The sequence below is a fragment of the Sparus aurata genome, chromosome 6 (assembly GCF_900880675.1).
Source record: "Sparus aurata chromosome 6, fSpaAur1.1, whole genome shotgun sequence".
Taxonomy (NCBI): domain Eukaryota; kingdom Metazoa; phylum Chordata; class Actinopteri; order Spariformes; family Sparidae; genus Sparus; species Sparus aurata.
The window spans coordinates 8624642-8634808 of record NC_044192.1 but is presented as its reverse complement, the minus strand read 5'-3'; the positions used below and the strand labels follow the sequence as shown (position 1 = coordinate 8634808).

The window sequence follows — 10167 nt, the reverse complement described above, 5'->3', positions numbered from 1 at the left end:
CGTGATCAACCTGAAGGATTATTGGAGCTAATCAGCAGATCAATCTGTGGAGAGAATTGGCCTATAAAGCCCAGCAAATTGATAACCATTGATCCTCATAGCAACTGTTGCCGCGCATCAACACTGTTACAACCCACAGAGCAGCAAATATACTCAGATGTAACATTCCCACACACACTCTCACATCCATGTGTGTTAGTACACAGCATCGCACACCCACACACACGCAGCTCACTGCAGCTCGTCACATTCACAACAAGCTTCAACACCTCTCTGCACCGACGGCTTCATCAGGATTAAGACAAACACACACACGCACACACACACACACGTCACAGCAGCACCTTCACCTTCAGGAGGTGAGAAAAGTTAAAGTTAGAGCACTGAGGGGGAAAAATGAGCTAAAACTAGACACGCTTTTCAGATATCCCTCTGGTTTTCTTAACTATGTGATTTACTAGTCTATTGCTAGTTTCATTTTCTCCCTTTCCTGTTTTATTAACGTTACTTCTTTCTGCTTTCATAGATACGTTGCGTAAACAGATTTCTTTTCTTGTGTGGTTCCATTATATACATATTGCAGATGGGAAGATGCATGAAACCAGGAAGCAACAGCGCCCTCGTTATATCTGTAAGAAGACAGCAGCATCACAGGCTTGTCATTTTTGATTTGTTACTGAAGATGAATCATCGCTTCCTCTTCCTCTTCCTCTTCTTGAGAGCAATTCTGTTTGGGCTTTGTGATTTAGTTCACACCTCAGAACCAGCTCATGTCAGATGGGTGTGGTTTCCACTTCATTTGAATGTAGTACACAAAACAACACATGCCGCTTGTGCTGACTTGCAACAACGTAAAAAAAAAAACAAAAAAAACACGGGAAGGCCTCAAGGATGGTAAACAGCAGCCTGGTTTTACACCTCTGAAACACTGTCCACATCTCTAATTTCTCCGCAACTCAAAGACGTCTGCTGTTGTGCTCACTGATGAATGCTGTTGTTGAATTTTCATCCTACTGCCCAAACCTGCCTGTCACAAACACACACAAACTCCCACATTCTCACCCACTAAACACCTGCCAACCATCGCACACACACACACACACACACACACACACACACACACACACACACACACACACACACACGTGTTATGCAAGTGTGTCAGGAAGGACACTATCAGATGGTTCAGTTACAGTCATCAATCCTGCCGACGCTTCCAAGCCATGTGTGTGGATATTTCCAAAAAGCAGTCATGCCCAATGAGGGGGCATACAACAGCTCGACGGGAGTTCATTATTGTTACTATGTGGACGCCTTTTTCTTAAAGTGTGTTTGTAGTCAGTTTAATCCATGGTAAGGTCAGTTTCATCAGTCAGCTAACTGCTGAGGGAGCCTGAAGCATCAGAACTGTTGCTATGGTTACCTGCCCTTTAACATACGTCGTACAGCACGCAACTGATCTTAAATTTGCATGTGTTGCAGATTCTGCTGGTGCATGTGAGATGGTGTGGAACAATGACAAAATTATCAGTATACATTATAATCAGTGTATTAGTGATTTTTTTATTTTGAAATTGATAATTACAGATATACTTGATCTTTAAAAGAAATCTTTAGAAAGAACCAGTCCTGAAGCTGCAGTATGAGAATGACACTGGCTCCAAACTGGCCTGAATTTCTTAAAGCTGCTGGGCTCAGATTAGGCTGCTGAGAACTTGATAACTGAAAATGGTGGTTAAAATTATGTCCCTGTGTGAACCTGAAAAGACACCTGCCTCGTGTTATTCAAAAGTTAAATTTACGATTATATACATAAATAAGACATTACACATAGTCATATTAAAGCAGCTCTCCACTGCAGTGAAGGTGAACTCCTAACTGCCAGCAGGGCTATAAAAGCATGATAAAAGGCCAACAGCTATATTATAACTACTAACACTGAGGCTGTGCTGAGCAGAGCGCTTCCATATCTTGAATATAGGACTGGGCCATTAATATTTGATGTGGACTTACGTAAGAGACAAATTGTGCACTGCTGGATCTGGTTCACTGGCAGGGATTCCGTCTGCAGAGGGGTTTCCACATTTCACTGAATTTTAAAAACCTCTGTCCACACTTAGGTCTCTCTGTGAATGATACCGTGTTTCTGGCTGCTGCAAGAGCACAGGTCTCTGTGGTATTCGAGATGCAGGGATCAACATTTTTTTAAATCCATGAATTAGGCGGGTTGGTTCATAAAAAATAACATTCTGATAAATATTGGATGGGCTGCGGGTGGGTTTCGAGTTTATTAAATGCCTGCAGTGATTCCCCCGCAGCAGAAACGATAACTGCATGGACCCATTAAGAGCGATTCCCTGCACATTTACGCACGAGACAAAGCAATGCAACTTCATTGATAATTTAAATCTCCCGACACACTGACAGTAACAATCTTATGTTCTGTGATCTTCTGAAGTTTCAAAACATACAGTCCAGGGTCATAAAGTGAAATCAATTGATGTCAAGCAGCGACCCTCCTGATAAATCCTGCGCACCAGAAGAGCTGGTCAAAAAAATCATTTCTTTCAGAAGCTTATTTCTGTTTACTCTGGAAAGTTTATTTTTTTCCAATGTGCTGTGATATTTGCTGCAGTGACATAACTGCACGCATGGAAAAATGAGAAAATACTTCAGGTAACCTCTCTTATTATTAAAGAAGACCAACAGTGCCAACCGGCAGGTCACTAGGTGATCCTAGCAGCCAATTCTTAAATGGGAATATTTCTTAAAGTGCCGTCATCAATCATACAGTATTTACCCACTACAGTTTGTCATTTTAATGGATAAGATACAGTTTGTATGAAATATTTCATCTTCAGGCTTAGTATTAAAAACTGACAAAATGTCTGGCGAAACATAAAAACTGTCAAAAACACGAGTGCAATAAAAAGATTTGTTGGTTTGTTCATAAAGTGCAGAGTAAAAAGATCAAACTTGATATGACACTTTCGAAAAAAAATAGCTCTGTACGCAACAGAGCATCTCTTCTTATCACTAACGATATCATTGATGGTCCCTGACAACTGTATGTAATAAAAAGGGAATTTTCTGTTTTGCAATGTTACAGACAGCTGTGTGCGTCTGTCTGTCTGTGTGTGTGCACATCACAAACACAAACAGCAGTGAATGTTGCCACTCAACAGTTGAAAAGTCATAAACTGACATAAGATTCAGAAGAAGTTCAGAGTTCAGCAGTGAGGGAGGAGATTCTTCTGCCTCTGGGAGATTCAGATCACTGCCGTCTGTAAATAAAGTCCCAGTTGGTTGAAACTGTTCCTGGGGTCTGAAGGTCTGAATCACTGAGATCATAGTAACATGCTGTGTCTGCGGTCTCATTGTCAGTCTAGCAGGTTGGTCGGAGGTGTGGACACTTTGAACCCACATTCATCAAAAACACACATATTCATAATGATAGCTGTGTTAAAGCCTGACTATACATCTGAGTGTGGCTAAAAATTCATAGAACTGTAGTTACATACAGAACTCTACGCTGGTGTTTTAAACACGGTTAAACTCCCTATAAATAGTTAACTGACTCTTTTCCCATTGCACAAGAGACGAGTTTGCCTTTCTGTATTTCTTTTCCTTGTGTGTCACGCCGCAAACATGGAACCTTAGAGAGCCACAGATCATAAACCTGATCAGATTACATCTGGAAGACATTACACTTTTTCTAAAACGCCCTAATATTGTCTTTAATTAGACAGAAGTCATTGACAATGTTACAATGGCCTTTTACTTGGGTCTCTTACAAACTCAGCACCAACTAAACAATGTTCAAGCACTGCTTGAACAGAAATGGGTAGAAAAGCATTACCTCAAAACACGTCATAGCCTCGCACCTGACAGGAAGTGAAATTTTGTTTTAAACCCAGGTTTGCCCAGTGTTAAACGGGTATCAATGTCCAGAATCAGCCAAGTCACTTGTGTTTACCAAGGACTTTACTTTAAATACTGGATAAAGATTTTTATCATTCATTCCTATGAAAATTACCCAGATCTTCTACGTTATCTGGCCCATAGAGCATGTGCACAAGAGACTTCCAGTGACTGAGCCAGTTAAGCTACCTTCCAGTTTAGCACCGGCTAACTTGAATAGAGATAGAGTGATTTAATCTCGCTATTCCAGACTTTCCATATTTATTGGACTGAATGACTTAAATTATGATAGTCAAACGAATCAGGGGTTGTGATGCTCAAAAAAAAAATTATACACCATTTTACATTCTTTCACAATTTTAGCTTATGGGATAAACGTCTTTCTGTGGTCTAGTGCATCACGTGGCGCTGTGTTTACAAAGTTTGGCCTATAAAAAAATACAGTGAACAGTGAAGAGGAAACCTAGCAACTGGTTTCTTCGAAGACAACAGCCTCGGTCAACCACAATTCACCATAGCCACACATTACATCAGCAGCAGTCTAAGATTGACAGCAGGTACACAATAACAACAATGATGGGCTGGTTGGATGCTTCAACTTCCAGTAAGAGACCGAACTGCAACCTAGTTATTCAACATCCTTTTCTTTTCTGTTGGTTTGTTAAAAGACCTTCTGGGAAATGTGTGAAAATCAATACTTTTCCATGAAACGCGCTAGGCAAATTGAAGGAAAATGTTGATTCAGCTAAAATAAAGCATCTAAAGCATCTGATGGATTCATTTTAAAAATGTAATGGAAATATAATTTCTCAAGGACGCTAGGAGCTCACAGGTCACTACAGACTTCATCCAAAACACGGATTCTCTTTTCTTTGAGTTACCTCTCTGTCTAATCACAATCACTGATGCAAACAAAAGCAGCTAGTGGTCTAAATCTATTTGCCCAATATCTAAAACTCAATGTAGAAACTTTTGATCACATGGTAATTAATATTTACTTCATAGTGCTGTGTTAAAAACATAAATATATGCATTTTGTTTCTGTTTGATGAAACGTCACAAAATTTGGTAACAGGTAACAGGTCAAAGTGTCACCTGTGATTAACACAGAGCCTTCTTCAGAAGAGATTCTGGCTGACTAAATAAATCAAAGTGAAACATTCTATTCATCGTGAAGGAGTCTGAACCTTGTGCAAGATGTTAAAAGGACAGACACACCGAGTCAGCAAATGTCACTTTCTGTGGCCATCAGGACCTCAGCTGCAGCTTCAGAGACAAACAGGGCAGTCATCTGTCGGCAGGTAAACCTGACTGTATGTCCTCTGTTTGGAACAGAGGTCGGCGGGATGAAAGCTGCATTATTTTCATTAGGATCATTTCAGCAGCATGTAATAATAGGTAACTACTTTGTTTTTTCTTTAGACCACATCTGGCCCCATCCATCACTCTCTTATCTATTCTTATCCATTATCCTGTGCAGAGTGCCGGAGGGCTACACCCACTCCAAGCACACAGTGGGATACAGCAGGACAGGTTGCCAGTCTGTCACAGGGCTGTTGTGTATACTATAAATTGTCATATAAAACTCGGTAATCATAATGGCAGTCTCAACAGCACAAACAAACGAAGGATTGAAAATGTTATTCAATCTTGTCTTGTCAATCTTACACCCACCACTCTACTGCTCTCCTTTTCTTTTATTAACAGTAATAGAGTATTTTATTTTCTTATAATTTCTAGTTTTTCTCCATCTGTGTTACTACTGTCAGTGAAACTTGGGTTAACAGCAATTTTTCACATTAAAAGTCAACCAATTAAAGGGGAACTAAAAAAGCTGGCGCATCAACCACACCCATCCACACAAACCGGCACTGTACCAGTCTGGTTCTGGTTTTGAAGCGCACCCACTCATCACTTATTTAGTGTAACTGGACACGTTCATATGCCAACATCAGGGTTTTCCCACAGTGTGTTGAGATGAAATCATGCTTCTCTAGGTAGTTCGTCTCTGGGTGGTGTTCATATTACTCAAACTCTGGGAGATATTCCCATGAGTATGTTAGATCAAGCAGTCACCTTGCTTGCCATTTGAGAGTTGCGCATGTCATCTTCGCTGTGCGGGCTCGCAAATATATTTACATACATCTTCGAAAGTGCACAAAGTCAGCTTTTGTCTATGACCACAAATTACAATTATTGTAATTATCATCTGGTTGATACTTTCTCAATTAATTCATTAATCACTTTTCTAATAATGTCTGTAACAGCTTAACCAGAGCCCAAGGTTATGTGCCTGATCAACAACCCAAAAAGGTGCCTAGCAATATTCAAACAGAGAAGTGCAGTAAATCCTCAAATGGAGAAGCTGGATGAGGCAAATGTTTGTGAATAGCGTAAACAACTAACTGATAATCAATATAGCTGACTGCTCTTCTTCTGTCAATCAATTAATAAACTTATTTCATCTTTTGTTATGACAGATGTGGGCCACCATGCCTGGAGTGAAAACCACTGTGAAGCATGACGATCTGGGACCACCACAGTTGAATCGTTTCATTGGTGTAACCCTGAATTGTTGATATGTCCTGTAAGGAAAACCACAGAATCCTGCACATTGTTAATTGCTTGTGCTGACTTAAATTCCATCTCTACATTTTACCTAATCAGGTCTGAAGTCCAGAAAACCAGTTAATTAAGTGAGAGCTTTTGATCCAACATAGCTGTCAATAATAATACAACTGTTGTAATGATAGCGCTCCACAAGGTTTATGAAATTGTGTTATGATGTGGATTTGGCAGGACTCCGCACACATATACACACATATAGAAATTAGTTTTGTTCACAAATGAGAGATGGAGTCACAGCTGATGAAATTCATCATTGAAAATAAGCACATTTTATCATAACAGGCCATTTTTTTCTTCAGGGTCCAGCAAAGAGTCACTGCTCCATCGCTCGCCTCAGAATCACCTCAAATATAGTCAGTTTCTATACACGGATATTTAAGTTTTCCTTGGTACTGATTTTCTCTGAAAATAGCTTGTCTTTTAGGTTAATTTAGCAGCAGAAGAAACACAGAAGGAGCAATGCCCTCGTTTGGAGGTCACAAGCTGAGGAGGAGTCACCATGAGCAAAGATGCGGGATCCCCCCTCCTTCCTAACGCAATAAGGCAGGACACACCCATGTAGAGAGGGGAGGAGGAGATGGATGAAATGAGAGGAGAGGAGGAAAAAGAAGCAGCGCTGCTACTGGTGCTCATCCGCCCATCTTAGCAGATGACGTCAGGAAGGTTCATCGCGAGCTGAACGCCCGTTAATTAAAATAAAAACGAGCCCATGGAGCTCGGTAATGATTTCTTTCCACCCCGGTTCATTGCCGCCCGTCATTATGACAGCCTGAAAAGCCTAAGTACTATTTACAATGTGAGTGCTAAATGTGGGCAAACCACTCCAACAAGCTGAACAAGCTCACCCTGAAGGAGCCGCATTCATGACAGCAGTGTCAGGACACACATTTTCTTATCCAAACAGGAGGGACAATCGCAGCAACCAGTGTTGGCTGAGAAAAGATGCGCCTTCCAATCAAGTTACCAGAAACTGCGCAATTTACTGATAAAAGGGGCTTTTCTTTGGGTTACCAAGGGGAATATCACTCGGAAAACAAAACAGTGCAGGCAGAGACTATGAGCAAACTGTTTCCAGACACCCGGAGACATCCGCAGGCGGTCTGACTCCTGCCTCGCATCCACTGCAACAGTCGATACGTGCCGTGCTGTCGCCCGGGGAGACCCGTCACAACAGCGCCATTCAGAATCTGACCATTTTAATGGCAATTGTTAATTAAATTGTGGAAGTGACGATTCGTGATATCTTTCAAGACGCTGTACAGAATCCCTGAAAACATCTGTTCAATTCGGCACATCTACAATACACGTACAAACACCTTACATGAATAAAACGTCAACTTCACCAACTGATACGCACTCGCGGTCTACCGGCTGGAAAATACACAGCGGCAGGCGACACAAAACTAGCGAGGGCTGCGTGCTCAGTCTAAAAGTTGAAATTTTATCAAAAATAAGTGATATTCGATCTAGTACATGCGTGTTCACTTATTCACGATCGTACAATTGCACCGTGTGTGTTTTAACTGGCGTTTTGACGTATCGGAAAGCGATGTCGGCGTTTAACCTCCGCATTTTTGAATGGAGACTTGACAGCGTTGACTGCAGACGAGAGGAAGGCACGTATCGGGGCTGTAACCTAGCTAACTGTCGAGACGTTTGGCGAGAAGAAACGGGTGGAAAAACGTGCCCCGGGACTTTGTGAGACACTGCTGACATTACCCCCGCAGACAGGGCAGTAAAATACTGGTTAAAACGTCCCCGAACAGGACAGTTGAGCGTTCACACCTGTGGAAAATCCCAAATTCGCCTGTAGTTGCTAATAAGTGGGTGTCAAGGTAAAGAAACAGCGGTTGTGAACGTTACCCGGATGCTAAGCAGTGCGGACAACTGGGGACACGACAGACTCCTGAAAACACGTTTAAAAAACACTTTATCGGAGACCGGCACGCCAACGACGTTATGTCTCTTGTTTTTCAGTCACGTGTGGATTGAAAGAAGTCGGACTTGTGGCGAATAAAGTTTGAAAAACAGGGAACAGACGTTACCTCCACTCGGGGGATCCTCGTCCAAATCACGTCCTGTGGTTGTGTCGGTGAGGCAGGGCAGCGTCTTCAGTTTAGAGGGGTTTGTCCATTTCCCAGCACGGCTCCAACTTGACAACTGCAGTGGTGAAAAATGATTGACAGACCGGGTGGGGAGAAAATCTTCAGCGTCCCTTTGTTCCGGCGTTTAAAACCAGTTTCTTTGACTGTTGATTTACATTCGTGGAGGCATCGGCTCTGGTCCCGCAGCGGCAGCCCCGAGAAAGGACAACGAACCAGATCCAGGATCAGTCAGAGATCAATCCGTTAAAAAGGAACAAATAAACTCCCCTTCTCTCTCCTGAAATACAAGCAGAGGAGGGAAAGGCTCTGATAACAAAGAGCAGATCCAGTAAATGAGGACTGGTGGTGTGTTTGTGTTGGAGAGCGGTGGGTGGAACTGTGGGGGGCGGTGGTGGCGGTGGTGGGGGTCCGACACATCCAAACAGGACCAGAGAAAAGACCCAACGTCCGGATCAGCGTCCTTTCCTGGCTAGCTGGGGAGCCGAGAGAGAGGGAGGTGAACTGGTGCTGGAGACCGCGAGAGAGGGAGGGACCAGCCCGGGATTACCCTCTATTTAAGGTGGATCTATGAATTAATTAGGTAATCAGGCAGAAACAGCCCTACCATCGAGAACATCAGCCCCGGGGTAGAAGATCCAGGCTGAATCCCTGGGAACTTGAGAGGAAGACTCATGTGAGAAGAAGAAGAAAAAATTCACATCTGGATCCATTCTGGCTGCATTGAAGCTAATTTCCGCCAATGACAGAGAATCAAATGATGAGATCACTTATTATTTCATAGTATCTTCTTTACTGTTTTCTAAGCCGTTGTTGGGTTATGGTTTCAAGAATGAAGTCCAGATATTTTGAAGAAAAAATAATATTTAACAAAGTTGTAAAACATCATGAATAAATGAATATTTGAAAATCAAAATCATAACATTTGAAAAAGGTGATATTTCTAGATAATATCCTGAAAAGTTATATTATTTAAAAGGTATCTCTTAGAAAAATTTTGAGTCTAATTCCCAACCCAAATACTGACGATCGACCAACTCCCAAACCATCTGTATCGGACAAGTCAGGAGTAACTGGACCTGTCCTACAAAATGGACCTTTAAAAAGAAATTTAGTAGTAATATTTTGACAAAGAGAAAAAATATTCGGAGAAATGTTGAAAACCATCAAAGTGTTTCCCAATTAAAATCACAATATTTCATTAAAAAGTTTGTCATACTTCAAGAAGAAGGTTGTAATATGTAGAGGAAAAAGTCAAGATATTTGGAGATAAAGTCAACCTATACGTCATAATAAAATAATAACTGAGTTACTAGGTTGGGATACTCAACTATATTACATTTGACCTCAGTTTCACAAGTAAAATTTCACATAGTTTAAATGAAAACTATGGAATAGTATATCACGATTCTGACTTTACTTCTAATCTACAGTTCTGAATTCATAACAAATTCATTCAAATAAAGTGTGTCTGTAATGTATATACTTTACCCCCTGCTGGTGAATGCAGTGATTG

At 41.4% G+C, this 10167-nt stretch overlaps 1 protein-coding gene across 4 annotated transcripts in view; it reads right to left on the bottom strand.

The window, feature by feature from the left end:
• The window catches only part of LOC115583443 (plasma membrane calcium-transporting ATPase 1-like), a 90666-nt gene extending 81397 nt beyond the window's left edge, over window positions 1-9269 (bottom strand). The window contains exon 1 of one of the 4 annotated variants that reach the window (XM_030420299.1): window positions 8595-9269. The gene's annotated coding sequence lies outside the window, so the exon portion shown is untranslated. The remainder of the gene's footprint in view (window positions 1-8594) is intronic. The other 3 variants (XM_030420295.1, XM_030420297.1, XM_030420298.1) reach the window with 3 other exon arrangements.
• Window positions 9270-10167: the final 898 nt, after the last annotated feature.